The 18294-nt window shown below is 37.8% G+C and overlaps 1 long non-coding RNA gene across 1 annotated transcript in view; it reads right to left on the bottom strand.

Annotated features, from left to right (window-relative positions):
* LOC141504750 (uncharacterized) overlaps positions 1–18294 on the bottom strand; it is a 28310-nt gene that overhangs the window by 2332 nt on the left and 7684 nt on the right. Inside the window, exon 2 of the long non-coding RNA XR_012473469.1 lies at positions 7490–7630. This is a non-coding gene — a long non-coding RNA (uncharacterized LOC141504750). The remainder of the gene's footprint in view (positions 1–7489; positions 7631–18294) is intronic.

Raw genomic sequence — 18294 nt, 5'->3', positions numbered from 1 at the left:
ACAGTTTCCCTTAACTCATTCTAAACTATGTGTATAAGTACATAATGCTTACATGCATATGTATATCTAAACCTATAATTATAATAGATTTAAATTCGCACACATAAATGTATACTTGTGTACGTATATGCAAAAGCCCCATTGTATGTCTTTCTGATGACTTACCCTAGGTCTGAGGCACACATTTACTTAAAACCATAGTTCACAAGGCTCTATCAATAGATTTTTAAAATTTGATCCATTAAAGAACCCATGAAATTAAAGAAAAACTTGTCACAGAATAAGTGAGGGAAAAAAAATTCCCCATCAACACAAGAGTAGATTCCTCCACAGATTGCCATATTTCTCACAGGGGGGAGAAATATACTCAAAGAATACCTATGACTAAGGAATACTCATGGATGCCTAATGTGTAGAAAACATATGAGAAGAGGGAAATATACTAGGAACATATGTAGTTGCAGAATATGCATATTGAAGGAAAATGACTAATAAACATGCCTGAAGAGGCACATTCATTGCTGAGATAATCTCATCTGTTGCCGCAGAGTCACTGATATTCTCTTACAAAGGTCATTGGACATCGGTATTCCCCAGTGATCTAATAGAGGGGAGCTACTTTTTCTACTGAACTAGGGTACTCTGCTTCTGTGTTCTCTCCACCCATTACTTTCTGCTATTCTCTGCTATCATTTGTTATTCTATAAGGTTATGCAGGTTCTTCTAGTTTTTTACTGCTCATTGAGGCTCTGTACAGGCATGAGTTATTTAGCTGCACTAAGCTGTATTACAACCAAGCCCAGGAAAAAACCTTAAATTGACATGTACTAAGACCCTGAGGGTTGATTTGTCCAATCAAAGTTGTCAAAGACTTGAGCCCAGATCTCTGGATTTTTATAATCCGATATATCCTCCTCTAAGAGGGATCAATATGCCTAGAATTGTTTTTCCTAAGAGAAAAAAAGGGGGGGAGCAGCTAGGTGGCACAGTGGATAGAGCACCGGCCCTGGAGTCAGGAGGACCTGGGTTCAAATCTGATCTCAGATACTTAATAATTACCTAGCCGTGTGGCCTTGGGCAAGCCACTTAACCCCATTTGCCTTGCAAAAAAAAAATCTTTTTTTTTAGTTTTTTCAAGGCATTGTCACATAAAAATATCTTTTTTTTAAGTTTTTGCAAGGCATTACACATGCCAGTATACAAAAATATTTATAGTAGCAAATTTTGAAGTTTCAAAGATTTGGTAATAAAGTGACTATGTAATTAATTATACTGTAAAAAAATGACAACTTGGAAAATTCAGTTAAACTTGGGAAGACTTGCACAAACTACAATTGCAGTTTCACATCACATCTGTAGCAAAGTAAACTTTTTCTGTATTGTCTGCCATTTAATTTCATATGCCAACCTACAATATATTGGAACCAGGATAGAGAAAGACATTTTACAAATTGAAGGCTAGTGCAATCCTGAGTCAAGCAAGACTATTGGTACCATTTTCTCAAAAGCATATGCTCCCATTTTGTCACATTTTGGTAATTCTTACAATATTTAAACTATTTTAATTATTATTATTGCTATTATTATTTTGTCTATTATGGCAATTTTTGATCAATGATCTTTGATGTTACTACTATAATTGTTTTGGAGTGCTAGAAAATCACCCATATAAGACAACTTAATTGATAATGTTGCAAGTGTTCTGATTGTTCCACCCACTGGATTTCCTAATTCCCTAAGACACAACAATATAGAAATTAGATCAGTTAATAACCCTACAATAGCCTCTAAGTGTCCCCCATCTTTCACTTTAAATAAAAAACTAGATACGATTAAGTTTAGTGAAGAAGACATATTGAAAGTCAAGATAAACTGAAAGCTAGGCTTATCATCCTGATTAAGAGTAGCCATCAACATCAAGGCAAAACCCTCCACCTGAAAAAAATTACAATTTGCTGAAGGCTCAGATAATAGTATTTTTTTTAGCAATAAAGTATTTTTGAATGAAGGCATATGCATTGTTGTTGGAGTTTTTAATACAATACTATTGTATATTTAATAGACTACAGTACATTGTAAACATGGGTACACTGGTGGCACATTGGATACAAGGCCAGACCTGAAGTAAGGAAGATTCATCTTAAAAAATCTGGCCTTTGACCCTTATAGCTAACTGACCCAGGACAAGTCACTTAACTCTCTTTGTCTCAGTATCTCATCGATACAATGAGGTGGAAAAAGAAATAGCAAGATTCTTATTAATGTTCCAAGAAAACCCCAAATGGGGGTTGGATGTGACCAAAATGACTGAATAACAGCAAACAGTGAAAACATAACTTTAAATTCATATATCTTGCCTTATTAAGATACTCACTTTATTGAAGTGGTTTGGAACTGAACCCATTATATCTTCAATGTATGCTTGTACAAGGGACCTTTGCCTTTAGTTCCCACACTCACTCCCCCTACTCCCATCATGATTCATCCATGCCAGGGCAGATAGATGGTTAGAGCACCTGAATTCAAATCTGGTCACAGACACTTAAAAATTACCCAGCTGTTTGACTTTGGGCAAATCACTGAACACCATTGCCTTGCAAAAACCAAAAATAAATAAACAAAAAAACCAAACTAAGATTGGACCTCAAAGCTGACTTTAATTCCTCAAACATCCATGCCTTTAAGTTTCTGGACAAAAATACCTAGGAGTGATATTCTGGGGCAGAGGGTATATACAGTTTAGTGATTCTGGTGGGGTATAATTCCAAATAGAAGGACTGGAGCAGTCCCAAAAGTAGATTAGGATACCTAACTTTTCATGGTCTCCCACCCTATACCCATTGTTCACCAAGAATTTCCATTTTCCTTTTTGCCTGTCTGATGGGTATGAAATGATATCTTTGGATTTTTTTTTCAATTTCTTCTTCTCTTTTTTGGAACTTTTAAAAATATGGTTGCTGATAGATCTCATTTCTTCCTTTGAAATAGCAGGGTTTCTTTTAATAATTTTTTTTTTTTAGTTTTAGCAAGGCAAATAGGGTTAAGTGGCTTGCCCAAGGCCACACGGCTAGGTAATTATTAAGTGTCTGAGGTGGGATTTGAACCCAGGTACTCCTGACTCCAAGGCCGGTGCTCTATCCACTGCACCACCTAGCTGCCCTGACTATACATTTCTAACCTATATCAAATAACTTGCTTTCTCAATGAGTGGGATTGGGGTGAGAGAAAAGAAGAAAATTCAGAATTCAAGTTTTTAAAAGTGAATGCTGAAACCTGTTTCAACCAGGGTTAAATAAAATAAAATAAAAACTTTTTTTTTAAAAAAAAATCTTGGTGCCCAAAAGAGACTACAAAATACTCACTTTATTGACATCATTTATACACTCAGATCAAGGCAAACAAACATCAGGGTGAAAGTTGATCTAGGAATCTCAGAGACCAGGTAACTCAAGCCACTATTTAGCTCCACAAAACCCACAAATATTCTTTGGCTACACACAGGCTCACTTTTTCCCATTCTCTCATCCCAGGCAGAATGGAATGAAAGCCTGGTATAACACAGAGAAAATTGGCTCTGGAATCACATATCCAAAAATCAAATTCTACTTCTTACATGTCCCATTGTGTTGGTCAAATTCCTGAACCTCCTGGAGATGTTGATTCTTCTATAAAATGATGGCCTTGGCCTAGGTAGCCTCTGACAGCCCTTCTAACTCTAGACCTATGATAATGATCCTATTTTTTTATTTTGTCTTTTTTTTAAAATACTTTTAATAAATACTTGTTGACTGATCTAAACCAATTCCTTTCTTTTCTAGATGAAGTAACTGTAATCCATACAAATTAAGCCACTTAACTAAACTCACAGAGCAGAGTTCCAATTCGAACAGATCCTCTGACATGGAATCCACTACTCTTTCTCTTTTTCCATTCTGAAGTGTTGAATGGATCACTCACTGTTTCACTGGAGTGATTATAAGATCATAGACCTAGATTGGAAGAGACATTGGAGAATATCTAATCTGACAATCCTTCTGGTTCTGAATGTAGGATTGTATAATCACTTCAGCCCTGCAGTTGGCTTCTCATTCTCTTGAACACATCTTCCTGAAATGCTTTCACAAGGGTCCACCCAGTACGTTGGGTCCATTTGGCCCCTATAAAGCATGCTGACTCCCTAGAAGGACTAGGGCAGAGAGACAATTAATCCTTCCATCCATCAGACAATCAACCAGGTTTATTACTCTGTACCAGATACTGTACTAGGTCACAGTAATTTGTTTTTGAAAAAGATGAATGACATCACAGGTAATATCTTGACTTTCAAGTGAGTTGGATTTAAGTGAGGCAGAGTTGCACAAAACTGTAAGTCTCATTTTCTCTTCCATAGTCATGGAAGTCTAGTGGAAAGGCAAAACTCAAGACCACTGGCTATGATCTGGGATGCAATGGTTGACCTTGGCATTTTCAATGTCTGACCAGGTTCAAGTCTAAGCATTCCAGGTGACTTCACAAATGTTGAAATGAATTATTCTTATCCTCTACTGGAGCAGGGGATAGATCTCTCCCTACTCACTGATGGTTTTGAGGCCTATGGGTTGGTTATCTTCATCCCAGCTCAGCTTGTCTACTAAGATGGTTTTTCTGCATTTGCTATAGCTTCTTGAAACCACAGGTGAGAGTTGGGTGAATCATCTAATATGATAGGGGACATCAAAGATGGATGAGCCACCCTAGGGGCTCCAAGAGGATTAATATAAATCCAATGAATCAAACTATATTATTCTCAAGGGGTTTTTGTAGTTGCTTAATAAATACACCAGCATTAAGGGGGATCAGAAAAGGCTTCTGTAGAAGATGAGATTTTAACTGAGACTTGAAGGAAGACAGAAGATAGAAATGAGAAAGGAGATGATTTTTAAGATTCCTTCTGGGTCCTAACTTTATAATCTTACAAATGAGGAGACTGAAGTCCAGAAAAAGGAATTCAGCTACCCAAATCCACACAAATAGCTCTAGATTTCAAATCTGGGTCCTCTCATTCCAAATCCAGTCGTCCTTCTACTACATCACCATATGAATGAGATCACAGTTACAGTGAAGCACTGAAATGTAAATTGCATCTCCTTCGCCTCAGCCCACCTTCCAGACGGTTGTTATTTTTTTAGATCCCAACTCTGTCATCCATCTTATTAGCTATTCTTCCCAGCTCTGTGTCATCTGGAAATCAAATGAGTCTGTCATCCATGTACCTTCATCCTATGCTTTCATTTTTGCCTTATCTCACTCAATTCTGGTTTCTCTCACTGTTTCTTGACTCATTCCCTGCTGTCACATACCTGGGTATACTTGTCTTTCACCCCTAATTTAGTTCCTGCCCACCCATCTCCTGGCAGCCATTAGGAGTTCTTATATCCAAGAAAGAGTCCCATATGTATGTATATCTGAATAGGGCTGATGATTACAGCATCCTCACTCACCTAATTTAATTTTCCAAATCACCCAAATTAAGGATCCCCAAGGCAGGAAATAGCAGAAACGAAGTGGGGCATTATCAATTGTTAAGTTTTTAATTTTTTGTGGGGAATATGACAGAGCTTTATACATATGATCTCATTGGCCTTCAAATATGTAAAGAGCTTAGCATGGTGTCCAATCAATAGGGGTCCTTAATAAATGTTTATTCCCTTCCTTCCCTTCTTGTAGGGAAGAAAGACTAAGACAGAATGTTACAGAAGGGAAAATAAAATATTCAGGATAATTAACCAAGGATCCTACATTTGTTACTAAAAGATCCACATCAGTTAATCCATAAGAATTTATTAAGCTCCTATTATAGACCAGGCCCTGGGGGATACAAATTAAAAAATTAGTCAGTCTTTGACCTTAATGATCTTACTTGGAGGAAATACCGTATGTTCGTAGATGAGTAAATTAAGTATAAATACAAAATAAAAACAAAGTGATCTAGGAGATGCTGTTGTTGTTTGTCCTTCATTCTTAAAGAGGACCATGACATCAGGGAGTTGATACTATGACATACAAGTGAATTGGATTTAAATGAGGAGGTGCAAAGTCTTCTGGATCCAATGACCAGATATGGATCAGGATGACTGGAGATGAGCCTTAGTTTTGAGAAGAGGAGAAATCAGGAATGGTACCTTGTAGGAAGTGTTTTAAACCTTAAAAGGAACAAGAGGTTCCAAGAAGTCAAGATGAGAAGGTATTATATTTCAAGCAAATAAGATAGTCTGTTAAAAGGAATTCTAACTCTTTCCTATTAAACGAGGCAGTGTGGAAAGGCTTTGGAGGTGGAGGACTTAGGTTCAAATTCCCAGTGAGATATTTATGACCTGTGGGGACCTTAAATGCCTCCCTCTCTGGGCTTTAGTTTCCATCTTTATGAAATACAGGAGTTGGAATAAATGATCACAAGTGTTCCTTCCAGTTTTTAAGCCTATGATGCAATGATATGAGTTTTTCTTATACAGAAGTTCCCTTCTTTTAGGTTCCTTGCCTTCCTTCTCTATAGACTGAAGATGGGATTCAATTTGACTCAACAAATATTTAGGAATACCAAGAAAATTTTTAAGTTTCCTCATCTAAGAGTTTTCCTGTTCAAAAAGTCTTCTCCCAAAACAGGATTATAGCTACAATTCTCTAAATCCCAGTTTACATATCTGTATAATGCAGTGATTGAACTGGATGACCACTGAAGACTCCCCTAACTCTAAATCAATGATCCTCTGATCCTTACAGGGGGTAGAGGTACCTCATTGCCCTATTGACATATTTTTACGCACTTGCTTAAATTTTTATAGTCCACATTACTATGCTTGAAACCCTATGTATTTACATATGATTTGTGTTCCAGGCTTCCGGAACACTTCCAGTTTTCTCTTCTAGCAGAATCTTTCTTTTTATATGACATAGGGAAATGATGGCCACCATTTCTAAGGTACTTTAAGGTTTACAAAGTCTTTCTATTCAATATCTCATTTGAATTTGTCACTAAGTGAAGTATTGAGGGTATAGAGAAAGACAAATACATAGTCACTGCCCTCAAAGAGCTTATATTCAATGGGGAGACAACATGTAAATAATTAGGTAACACTAACTATACAGAGTAGATTGAAGGCAATCTTAGAGGGGAGGCTTTAGTAGATGGGATGGAAGATGGGTCAAGAAGACCCAGAAAAAGCCTCTTGCAAATGGTGATCTTTGAGCTCAGTCTCCTTGGAAGCCAAGATAGAAGTTAGAGGCCAGAACAATTCAAGCATGGAGAACTGATCTATGAAAGAGATGGAAACAAAAGATGAAGCATCATTTTGGAAGAATAGAAAATAGGCAAGAAGACAAGAGAAGATTTGGCAGAAGAATAATAAATTAGAGAATGGACTAAATTATGAAGAACTTTAAGTGCCAAGCAGTTTATATTTGACCTTCACAGCAACAACTTGAAATGTAAATGACAGATATTTTTTCTCACCATTTTTCTGAGGCATGCTGAGTTGAAGTGATTTGCCCATGGTCATACAGAAGCAGAATCAGAGGCAGGTCTTTCTTGTCTCCAGGTTCTATACTTTTCCCAATACAACACTACAACTTCTTTAGGCCTCAGTTTCTTCCTCTGCAAAATGGAGGAGCTAGATTAAATAAGAATTATGATACCTTTCTAGAGAAGGAAATGGCAAACAAAACCCAAAATGATGTCACAAAGAGTCAGACATGATTCATCAAAAAGTTCCTTTCAACTCTAGAATTTATTTTCCTGGTTGAAGTAAATAAAAATGCTGTTCCTGTGATCCAAAATAATAAGGCTTCCAATACCTTCAAAAGAACTGTGATCCTGGGAAAGTCACTAACACTCTCTATGCCTCAGTTTCCTCTCTCTCTGTAAATAGGGGACATACTATTCTGGGATTCCAAAAAGATCATAAATCTAAAACATTCTGAAAATTTTAAGCACAATAAACTCAGCATTATCATCATCACCATCTCACCATTGTTATTATTTTTATTATTATTCTACCTAAACCCTTATCCACAGGGCACAATCAATGCAGTTAAGGGCACAGCTATATTTTACAACATTTAGAGGAAATGAATTAGCAAGTATTTACTAAATACAAAAAAGAAATTCTGCTCTCAGGGAGCTTACTATCGAAATGGGGAGAGAAAAAGTTACAAAAATGACAAGGTTACGAATTAAAAAAGTATATTTCACTTAGCTCCCTTTTGACCTTTAGAAGGGGGAAATGATTTTCTGTTCAAGTCAAGTCAAAATGCTCTTCTCAAAACTAGAGGATTGTCTGATCTCTGCTCACTGACAATTCCTCACTCATTTTTTCTCTCTCTTCTAACCTGGGTCTCCGGAAATCTGACTAGTTTCTTTAAGCTGAGCTTCCAATTTCTACCAGTTCATTCTGAGATCTACCTTGTTCTCTTCCCCTCCTTTTTTTCCATTTCTCTTTCTTACCTTCTCTTCTATCCACCTCCCTCCTCCTCATTCGCTTCTTCTAAGTCTTTAGTATTTTATCTCTTTCTCTCCCCCCCTTTCTTTCCTCAGTCCTTCCCTCCTCCCTGTCTCTATGTCTGTCTCTCTCTCATTCTTTCTATTGTGTCCCCCTTTCCTCTTACCCTCCCCCTCTCCTGCAGAGTACCTTAAAAGATCCCAATACCAATAATATAGTCTCAACTCTGCTCTATCTGCACTCATCACATTCTCCCTTTATAGATCAACATATTTTCTTTCTTCTTTTCACATTTCCCCAGCTGTCACCTCCAAGTGACTGTTTGCTTTTAAATGGGATCATAATAATTTTCATTTCTACAGTTTACTGAATAATGACATGGTGTAATATCACTGGTGATATCACTAGTATAATGACACTGATGTCATTATAATTTCCCTACCTATATTTAGTTAACTGCAAGAGCTGATTATTAACAGAGAAACTAAGGTCAGAGTGCTGCCTCTGCCTTCCCCTAGAGATAAAATGATTGGGGGAGGGGAGGGGGAAATGAGTTGACATTCAAAAAAAAGTACTAGGGTCAGAGATGGAGGAAAAATTACATTTTTCTAAAGAAGAAAAAGAGGTTTTAGTTCAAAACTAGGTTGGGTCTATCCAGTAGACTTATGAAGTTGTTCCACTCTCATAGTGGAAATATTATATGAAGTCTTAGGAGGGATCTTGGGCAAACTGGTATCCTAAAACATAGATCTGATGGTGATATGCCCTGCCTGGGAAGCTTCAGCAACACCCAAATGCCTCCAGATACAATATAAACTTTCTTGCTTGTCATTTAATGCCCTTCACAATTTGGGTCTATCATGCCTTTCTTGATTGATTCCAGGATATTTCTTCATTCATTCTACTTCTAGCAAATTGGATGACTTGTTGTTTCTCATATACATCATTGCTATCTCCCATTTACAGGCCTTTACTCAGGCTTTCCCCCAGTTCAAATACTCCCCCTACTGACCTTTCCTTCTTTGAAACCTCAACTCTCTTCAAGGCTCAAGTGAAGTACAATTTTCTCCATGAGGTTTTTACTGATCTTCCCAGTTGTTACTGCTCTGATTTCCTCTGTGACAATTCTTTATATTTCTATTGTCTAAATTCATTACTTTTTAGAATGACACAAACTAAAAGAGGAGGATAGCAGTTTGTCATGGAAGCCAGAAAAGAATAAGAAAGGGAAAAGGGGAAAGAATAAGAATAAACTGGTTGCAGAGAGAGCTAGGTAGAAGTAAATATACAGACCAAGGAAAAACCTAATTGTCTAACCTGTGAGTCATTTTTTTGTATCTTTATCCTTCCTCATTGCTTATCATGAATAGCTTCTGTCTTACTTAGGATGAAAGCTCTGAGATTTCTCACCTCCATATTTGATGATCTATATTAAGGAGGGGTCTATGACATTATCACCAAAAAATACTGACATTTTATAAAACATTTAAAAATTTATAAAGCACTTTACATTGCACTATCCCACTAGAGTCTTACAATTCTGTGAGACAGGTACCATAGGCATTGTTACCTCCATTTTACAGATGAGGAAACTGAGACTTAGAGGGAGGAAGTGTCCTGTCACACAACTAGTATCAGAGGTGAGATTTAAATGTAGGTCTTGCTAATGAATTTAGAACTTGATCCACTAAGACAAGTCTAGCACCCAGCAAGCCACCAAATTCACTCACACCTCCTTTTCTCTCTTTAAAATCTTTAACTGACCAGTAGAAACTGGATGACATAATTACAATCCTGCAACCCTTTGATTCTTAGATCTCATAACAAAAGTATATATTATACTAATTATTTTAGTTTTATTTTTCAAATTTTAGTTTTAAATTTCAAACTACTTTAATGCAACTCTGATATATTGAAATATCATTGAGGAATTATTGCTTCTACTATATAAAGATCCCCTTTTAAATATATTTGTCCTAAAATGGGGGAGCCATATTTTAGGAAAGTCACTGACAATCAGTAAAATGTCACATGAGATTCAATTAAGAGAAGTGGAAGTATTTTGCCTAGAGAAGGGTGGACTTACACAGACTAGATGTTATGAAACTTTTAAATCACCTAGAAGAGGAATTTAACCTGTTCTGTTTGGTTCAAGAGAGTAAAGGTAGGAACAATAAAAGGAACGAATGAACGAATAAACAGAGGAACAGAGGAGCAAAGGAATGAAGGAACAAAGGAAATAAAGAAATAAAAAAGGAAAGAAAGAAGGGAGGAGGAAAGAAAGAAAGACGACTGGAAGGAAAAGAGAAAAAGAAAAAAGAAACAAAGAAAGGAAAAGATGAATGGAGGGAATGAGGGACGAAAGAAGAAAGAAAGGATGGATGGAATGAAGGAGAGAAAGGAAGGAAGGAAAGAAAAGAAAGGACAGAAAAAAGAAAGGAGAGAGAGGGAAGGAATGAGGAAGAGAAGAAAGAAAGAAAGAAAGAAAGAAAGAAAGAAAGAGAGAAAGAGAGAGAGAAAGAAAGAAAGGAAGGAAGGAAGGAAGGAAGGAAGGAAGGAAGGAAGGAAGGAAGGAAGGAAGGAGAGGAAGAAAGGAGAGAAAGTGAGGAAGGAAGGACAGAAAGAAAAAAGGAGCAAAAAAGAAGGAAATAAGAGAGGGAAGGAATGAGGATGGAAAGAAGGAAGGAAGGAAGAAGCTTGCCATCATTTAGAACTATCCCAAAGTGGAAAGGGCTGCCTTGGCAGAGAATGAACTCTACTTCTTTGGAGGTCTTTAAATAAAGTCTGTATAATCACTACTTGGATAAACTATTGTAAAAATTCTTTTCAGGTAGAATTTCAACTAAAGGATTCCTAAAGTTCTTTCCATATCTGAAATTCGGTGATTCTTAGAATCCTAAATTGTTATAGTACTAAAAAGTACTGCTGAGATAAGCCAATCAAACTCCTTGTTTTACAGAAGAGGAAACTGAGATTTGAAGAGGCTTATCAAGCTGCTCAGTTTCACAATAACTAGTGCATGGCAGAGCCTGAGTTGTTGTGGACCTCAGATGAGGTAAAGCCAATAGTTACAATAGTTACTTTTTCCAATTAATGAGATTACTCATTTGGAAATTGTACAACTGGGGCTGATAGGAGAAAAGGGGGCATTTGGAAAGAGAGACAATGACTTTACCTCTCTGGGACTTCAGTTTCTTTTACTATCACATAAGGAGATTGAAACAGATATCTTCTGAGGTCTTTTCTAATTCTAAATCTATGATTTATGATTTCTTTACAAAAAAGTGATGAATATTAAGCATGGACTTAGTCATAGATCGTAAGACATGGCCAATGTATTTGTATTTCTTTGTTAAGAGCGATGATGGGGTGAAGAGAGAGACAGTAAAACAGCAATAAAATATTTAAATGTACAAGTATTTTTATAGTATATATATAAGTATATTTGATAAGTATCATATGTAAGTATCACACACACACACATATACTTGCATATATATGTGGAGATGGAGAGATGACCTTATCTACAATCCCCTATGATCCACAAAGTGTTAATCAACTCCTGATTTTGACTCATACACCTCTCCCAGTGAGGAAGGAGGATCTGTCTTATAATTGGAAGTTGATGACATCATACCCACAGAAAAGCCAATGACAGCTCACCAGCTTGGGAATCTTCCTCAGGAGCTAGATGCATTCTGTCTGACCCAGCTGTGAAGTGTTCTTATTCCTGAAAGTTGCTTATCCTGTAGCCAGGTTGAGGGGGAAACGAGAGTTTCCCCTTCCAATATTTCAGTGCAGGTATTCTTACCATGAAATGTGTATGGGGGAATGAGAACGGATGCTACAGAATACATGAAATGGGATACACTGATGGATCCTGTCCTTAGGTGAACTGGTTGACAGTATTCCCCTTCCCTTCTAGTCCCTGAACAGCAGAAAAACATTTGCAATAGCTGTAGACAACAGGTAAGGGATGAGACTGCTGACCATCTCCTTCCCCATTCTCTTTGGGGTGCTTCAAATGTTAGCAAAGTTTGGTGGACCTAAGGGAAAGGAAAAGGTGAGGGTGAACTAGGAATTTCAGACCCAAATTCAAGTAACAAGTATTTTGTTAAACACCCACTATGTGTCACACACTATTAAGATCTAGGAATAAAAAAAAAGCATAAGGTTTGAATCTGTGATTTACTTGGTAAAGGCAACTCTGTGGGGGGAGGAAACGCTCTGCCAATGCAAGTTCTCTGCAGTATATGATCTTAGATGGTTGCCAAGAACACTAATTGACAGGTCAAATCACTGGCCCAAGGTCAAACAGCTAGTGTGTAGCAGGTGCAAAACTTGAAGTCAGATCTTCCTAAATAGGTGCTGGGGGAATAAAGACAAAAAAATACTTACATTGGGGGTGGGGAGAGAGGGGAGAAAATGAAACAGAGATAAAGACAGAAGCAGATTAAGAGACAAGAGACAAAGAAACAGAGAATTAAGAAAAGAAAAAGAGACAGAAAGAGAACAAAAGAACAAGAAATACAAAGATAAAGAGGAAAAGAGAGTAAAAGAAGAAAAAGAAAGAGACAGAGACAGAGAAAGAAAAGACAGAGACAGGGAAATGGAGAGAAAAAGATAGAAAGAGGAAGAGAGAGCCAGAAAGCTATAGACAAGGGGCAGCTAGGTGGCGCAGTGGATAGAGCACCAGCCCTGGAGTCAGGAATACCTGAGTTCAAATCCAGCCTCAGACACGTAATAATTGCCTAGCTGTGTGGCCTTGGGCAAGCCACTTAACCCCACTGCCTTGCAAAAACCTAAAAATAAATAAATAAAAGATATAGATAAAATAAATACAAAGTAATTTTGGTGGTGAGTACCAGTCACTGGAGGATCAGCCCCTAGCGAAGACTTTGAGTAGAACATATCATTTGATCTGGGTTTTGAAGGCTACAAGGGGTTCTAAAAACAAGGCTGTGCATCTCAGCCATGGTAAAGAGTGTGCTGAAGTGGTCAGAAGACTGGTCTTAAGTCAGGAAAAACTAGGTTCAATTCCTACTTAGACCCCTACTGGCATGGGCAAGCATGAGCCTGGGCAAATAACTTATCAGTACAATATTCTAAGACTGCAAGTGACAGCACAATCTCAGCAATGTACATGGTGAGAGAGCTGCCTCATCAGATATTCCCTTTATTGATGAAAGTACTGGTCAGTACAATTTCCAAGCATGGCTGAAACAGCTTTAGATAAACCAGAGGCTGCTCTCTTCTCTACAGTACTTGGTTCATTCTCCTTTTGAAACCTTAACTCTATCTCTAGTCAGAAGAAGGCTGATGAATCTGGCTGAAACAATCAAGACAACTGCCTTTCAGGTACTGGCTGCCCCAGGGCTCAGCCAGACCCCCTATCTCTGTGCACAGCAAGTCCTTGTTAGCATTTCCTGAGAACAAACTTCAAAGATAAAACCAAGTCCTGCATTATGCATATTTCATTGGTTGCCTGAGAATAACAGGAGAGGCTTTTTAGAGTTGGAAACACCTAGAGACTTATCTGAACTGATCACCAGATTTCACAGGTGAGAAAATGAGGCCTTGAGAAGGGAAAATGTCTTGCCCAGGGTTCATCTCTACTACTTAACAGCAGACCCAGAAGTAGAACTCAGGTTTCCTAATTTCCAATACACCATTTTTTTGCTCTACACCCAATTTGATACAATTTTGAAAAAATATATACTCATATATAACTGACAGAGAGCAACAAAGTATAATGGAAAGGATGCTGCCATTATAACCACAGAATCCCAAATTCTGAGCTGGAAGGGTCTTTGAAAATCAACTAGTCCCAGCTTTATCTTTAAAAGAATTAGCATTAAAGAAATGTGACTTCCTGCTAATGATGGCCTCCCTGGTAACCTTCAATCATTCCTCTTGTTTCTCTGGCTAATACAGGGGAGTTAGAATACTGCTTACACCCAATTGCCACTTTCAGAGCTCCCCCTTCCTCCATCAGTGTTAACCTCTTTTTCTTCAAGTTTTCTGCTATTCCTCTGAACCATGTGATCAAAATCTTGGTAGCTGCTGTCTTCAGATCCTCAGGTCACTGGTCTTTCTTCCTCAATGAGTTTGATACCTGGTTTACAATTTTTCTCTCTTCCCCAATACCTACTCCCATACTTGGGGACTTCAGCACATATATTGACTCTCCCTCAAATAGCTAGGTAGTGCTGTGGATAGAGCACTGGCCCTAGAAACAATAGGAACTGAGTTCAAATCCAGTCTCAGATGCTAGCTGTGTGACCTTGGGCAAGTCACTTATTCCTGATTGCCTTGAATCCAGGACCATCTCCAATCATCCTGATTCATATCTGGCCACTGGTCCTAGATGGCTCTGGAGGATAAAATGACACTGGTGACTTAGCACATAACCCCCTCACTCAAATCCAGTTCATATGCTTGTCATGGTATCATTTCCCTGATGTCAAACTCTTCTTTGAGAACAAAGGACAATCATCATTATCATCATCATCACTTACAAAGATGATCATATCCATGATTTCTGTCATCACCCACAAATATTAAAAAATTCTGAAATTCCTTTATCCTACCATGAATTACTGACTTTTCACCTCTCCTGCCTTCTCTTAAATAACCCTACTCTTCACCTACACTATGTCCTTCAGTTCCTTGACCCCTCAGATTTCTCCTAGGTCATCTCCCATGCACTAGCCACTCTCTCCTCTTTTCCCCCATCTTGACCCCTTGGTGAATCAATTCAACTCCACAATTGAACTCTACAATTCAAGCCCCCTTATCATAACACCCTAGACCTGCCAATTTCAGGCTTAGATCATTCCTGTCACTCACTACTTTTATCCCTATACATGTGTTGAATGAAGAAGAAATTCATACAACCATTCTTTCTAGGTTCAATAGAAATTTTTGCTACATAATCTCAATTGGACCCTCACTGCTGTCAGGCAATGGTATTATACTTCCCTTATTAACTTACTCTCCTACTCCCCCCCCCCCCACATCAGCTCTTTCAAATCTTTTCATCCCTCTTCAAATTTATGGTTTCCCCTTGCCCCACTTTCTCAGCTGAAAATTCCTTATTTTACAGAAAAAATTGAGGCCCCTTATCATGAAGATGCTTCTCCCTTTTTCCTCATCTCCTATCACTCTGGTACCTTCTGCCCCTTTTTCCTCCTTTACTCCTGTCTCACATGATTAAGTGACCTTACTCTTTATCAAAGCTAACCCTTAGTTCAAGTGATCCCATTACATCCTGTCTCTTCTAACAGATTGTCCTCTCTATTATTCCCACTATCACTTATTTTAAGTCAATCTTTCCTTCTCTGTGGGTTATTTCCTATTGCTATAAACCTGCCTGTGCCTCCCCTGGTCTGAAAAAAAACATCACTCGACTCTTCCATCCCCAGTAGCTATCATCCTATATAACTCTTCTGTCCTTTGTAGCTTAACTCAAAAAGAATGTCTACAATAGGTATCTCCATCTTTTCTCCTCTCAGTCTCTTCTTAACCCTTTATGATCTGGCTTCAAACCTCATTATTCCACTGAAATTCATCCTTTCAAAGTTTCTAGTGATCTCTTAATGGTCAAATCTAATAGCCTCAATCCTCATTCTCCTTGACCTTTCTGCAGTCTTTTAGCATTATTGATCACTCTCTCCTCTTTGATACTATTCTTTTTATGCTTTTGGGTATACTCTCACCTGGTTTTCCTCTTACATATCTGACTGCTCACTCTCCTTTGCTGGATCCTCCTCCAACTCATACCCTCTAACTGTAGGTGTCCCTCAGGGTTTTGTGTACTCTCTTCTCTTCTCCCTCTATTCCACTTTATTTGGTGATCTCATCATCTACCATGTGTTTAATTACCATATATATGATTAAGATTCTCAAATCTATCTTTCTTGTCCCAATCTCTCTGCTGACTCCAGTTCCACATTTCTAAATGCCTTTCAGATATCTCAAACTAGAAGTTAAGCAGATGTCTAAAACAGAACTCATTGCCTTTCTCTCTAAACCCTTCCTCCCTCCCTCCCTTTTTGTCTTTTGGCTCTTTTGGTAACCCTCACAGCTTAGCACAGTATCTAGCACACTATTTATTTATTTATTTATTTATTTATTTATTATTATTATTATTATTATTATTGTACATTATTAGCTAAATAGTTATCCAGCCTTTCCTTGAAGACCTCTACTGAGTATAGGGAAAGGTGGGAGAAACCATAGCCTTCCAAGGCTGCCCATTGCACAATTATAATTTTGAAGAAGTTTTAAATTATATTAAACTGAAATATACCTCTCTATAAGTTCTATCCATTGCTTCTGGTTGTACTTTCCAGGTCCAAGCAGAACAAATCTAATCCTTCTCTCTGACAATCCTTCTCTCTGACAATCCTTCAAATGCTTTAAGGCAGCTATAATATTCCACCTATGTTCTTTCTTCTCCAGGCTAAATGTCACCAATTTCACCAACAATTCTTCTAGGGCATTTGAAAGACGCAAGTCCTTCACTCTCCTGCCTCTCCTCCTCACTATCTTGCTCTTCAAATTGCTGACAAACAATTTCTATAACAACTAATGTTTGTCCTTCATTTTCTAAGAAAATTAGAGAGGGAATTCCATGACAAGCTTGTGAATTGGACTTGAGTGATGGGGTGCTGTACTAAATCACCAGCCTCACTTTCTCCTCCAGAATCATCTGCATCCAGTGGCCAGATATGAATCAGGACATCTGAAGATGACCCTGGATGTGAGGCAATCAGGGTTAAGTGACTTGCCCAAAGTCACACAGCTAATAAGAATCAAGTGTCTGAGGCCAGATTCAAACCTCCTCCTAACTCCAAGGTTAGTGCTCTACCCACTGAACCAGGCCCAAGGGCAATAGATTTGAATTCAAATCCTGCTTTACTATATGCTTTACAATATGCTTTACTATATATACTATAAAACTGTCCACCTTTCTAAATCTCAGTTTCCTCATCTGTAAAATAGGAGGGTTGGTCTAGATCTATCTTAACCTTCTTTGTGTCATGGAAATAGCAATCTCATGAAGTCCTTTTAAAATGTTTTTAAATGGGGCAGGTAGGTGGTGCAGTGGATAAAGCCCTGGAGTCAGGATTACCTGGGTTCAAATCCGGTCTCAGACACTTAATAATTACCTAGCTGTGTGGCTTTGGGCAAGCCACTTAACCCCATTTGCCTTGCAAAAAAAAAAAAAGCTAAAAAAATAAAATGTTTTAAATAATTGAAGGAAATAGGTATTAAATTTCAGTTAAGATTAATGGGAAAAATTTAATCTTCCCCCCAACAAAATTTAATGACCAATGAACCCATGAATTCCAAGTTTAGAAACTCTGATCTTGCTCTCATTATATCTCTCTGAAACTTAAATCTACTCCTCCCTCCTCTGAGAATTCTACACCAGATGCCACTCATAACTGTGCACTCCCAACCCCAACGTAACACAGAAGTTCTTGGAAAAGCTTTAGGAATAATCTTAGTGGAAAGAGAGCAGCCCTAATCTGCAGCTTTGGTATCCCAATCTTACTATTGACAAAACAGACAGGGACATCAAGGAGATGACAGTTTTCAAAGGAGATAGCTTCATCATGGGCTCCAGCTTCCTTACCTTTAGTATAGGAGGAATATCAGAGTTCAAATAGTGTCCCAACATAAAAATGGACCACTCTCCCCATATGCTTCTTTTTACCTTTTTAAATTATTTTTACTTTATTTTTACTTTTACTATTATTCATTATCCATTTCCAGGGGTATGTGCCCCCCCATAAAACTCTTTATTTTTTAG

The sequence above is a fragment of the Macrotis lagotis genome, chromosome 1 (genome assembly GCF_037893015.1).
Source record: "Macrotis lagotis isolate mMagLag1 chromosome 1, bilby.v1.9.chrom.fasta, whole genome shotgun sequence".
Taxonomy (NCBI): domain Eukaryota; kingdom Metazoa; phylum Chordata; class Mammalia; order Peramelemorphia; family Peramelidae; genus Macrotis; species Macrotis lagotis.
This window is presented reverse-complemented; position numbering and strand designations above follow the sequence as displayed.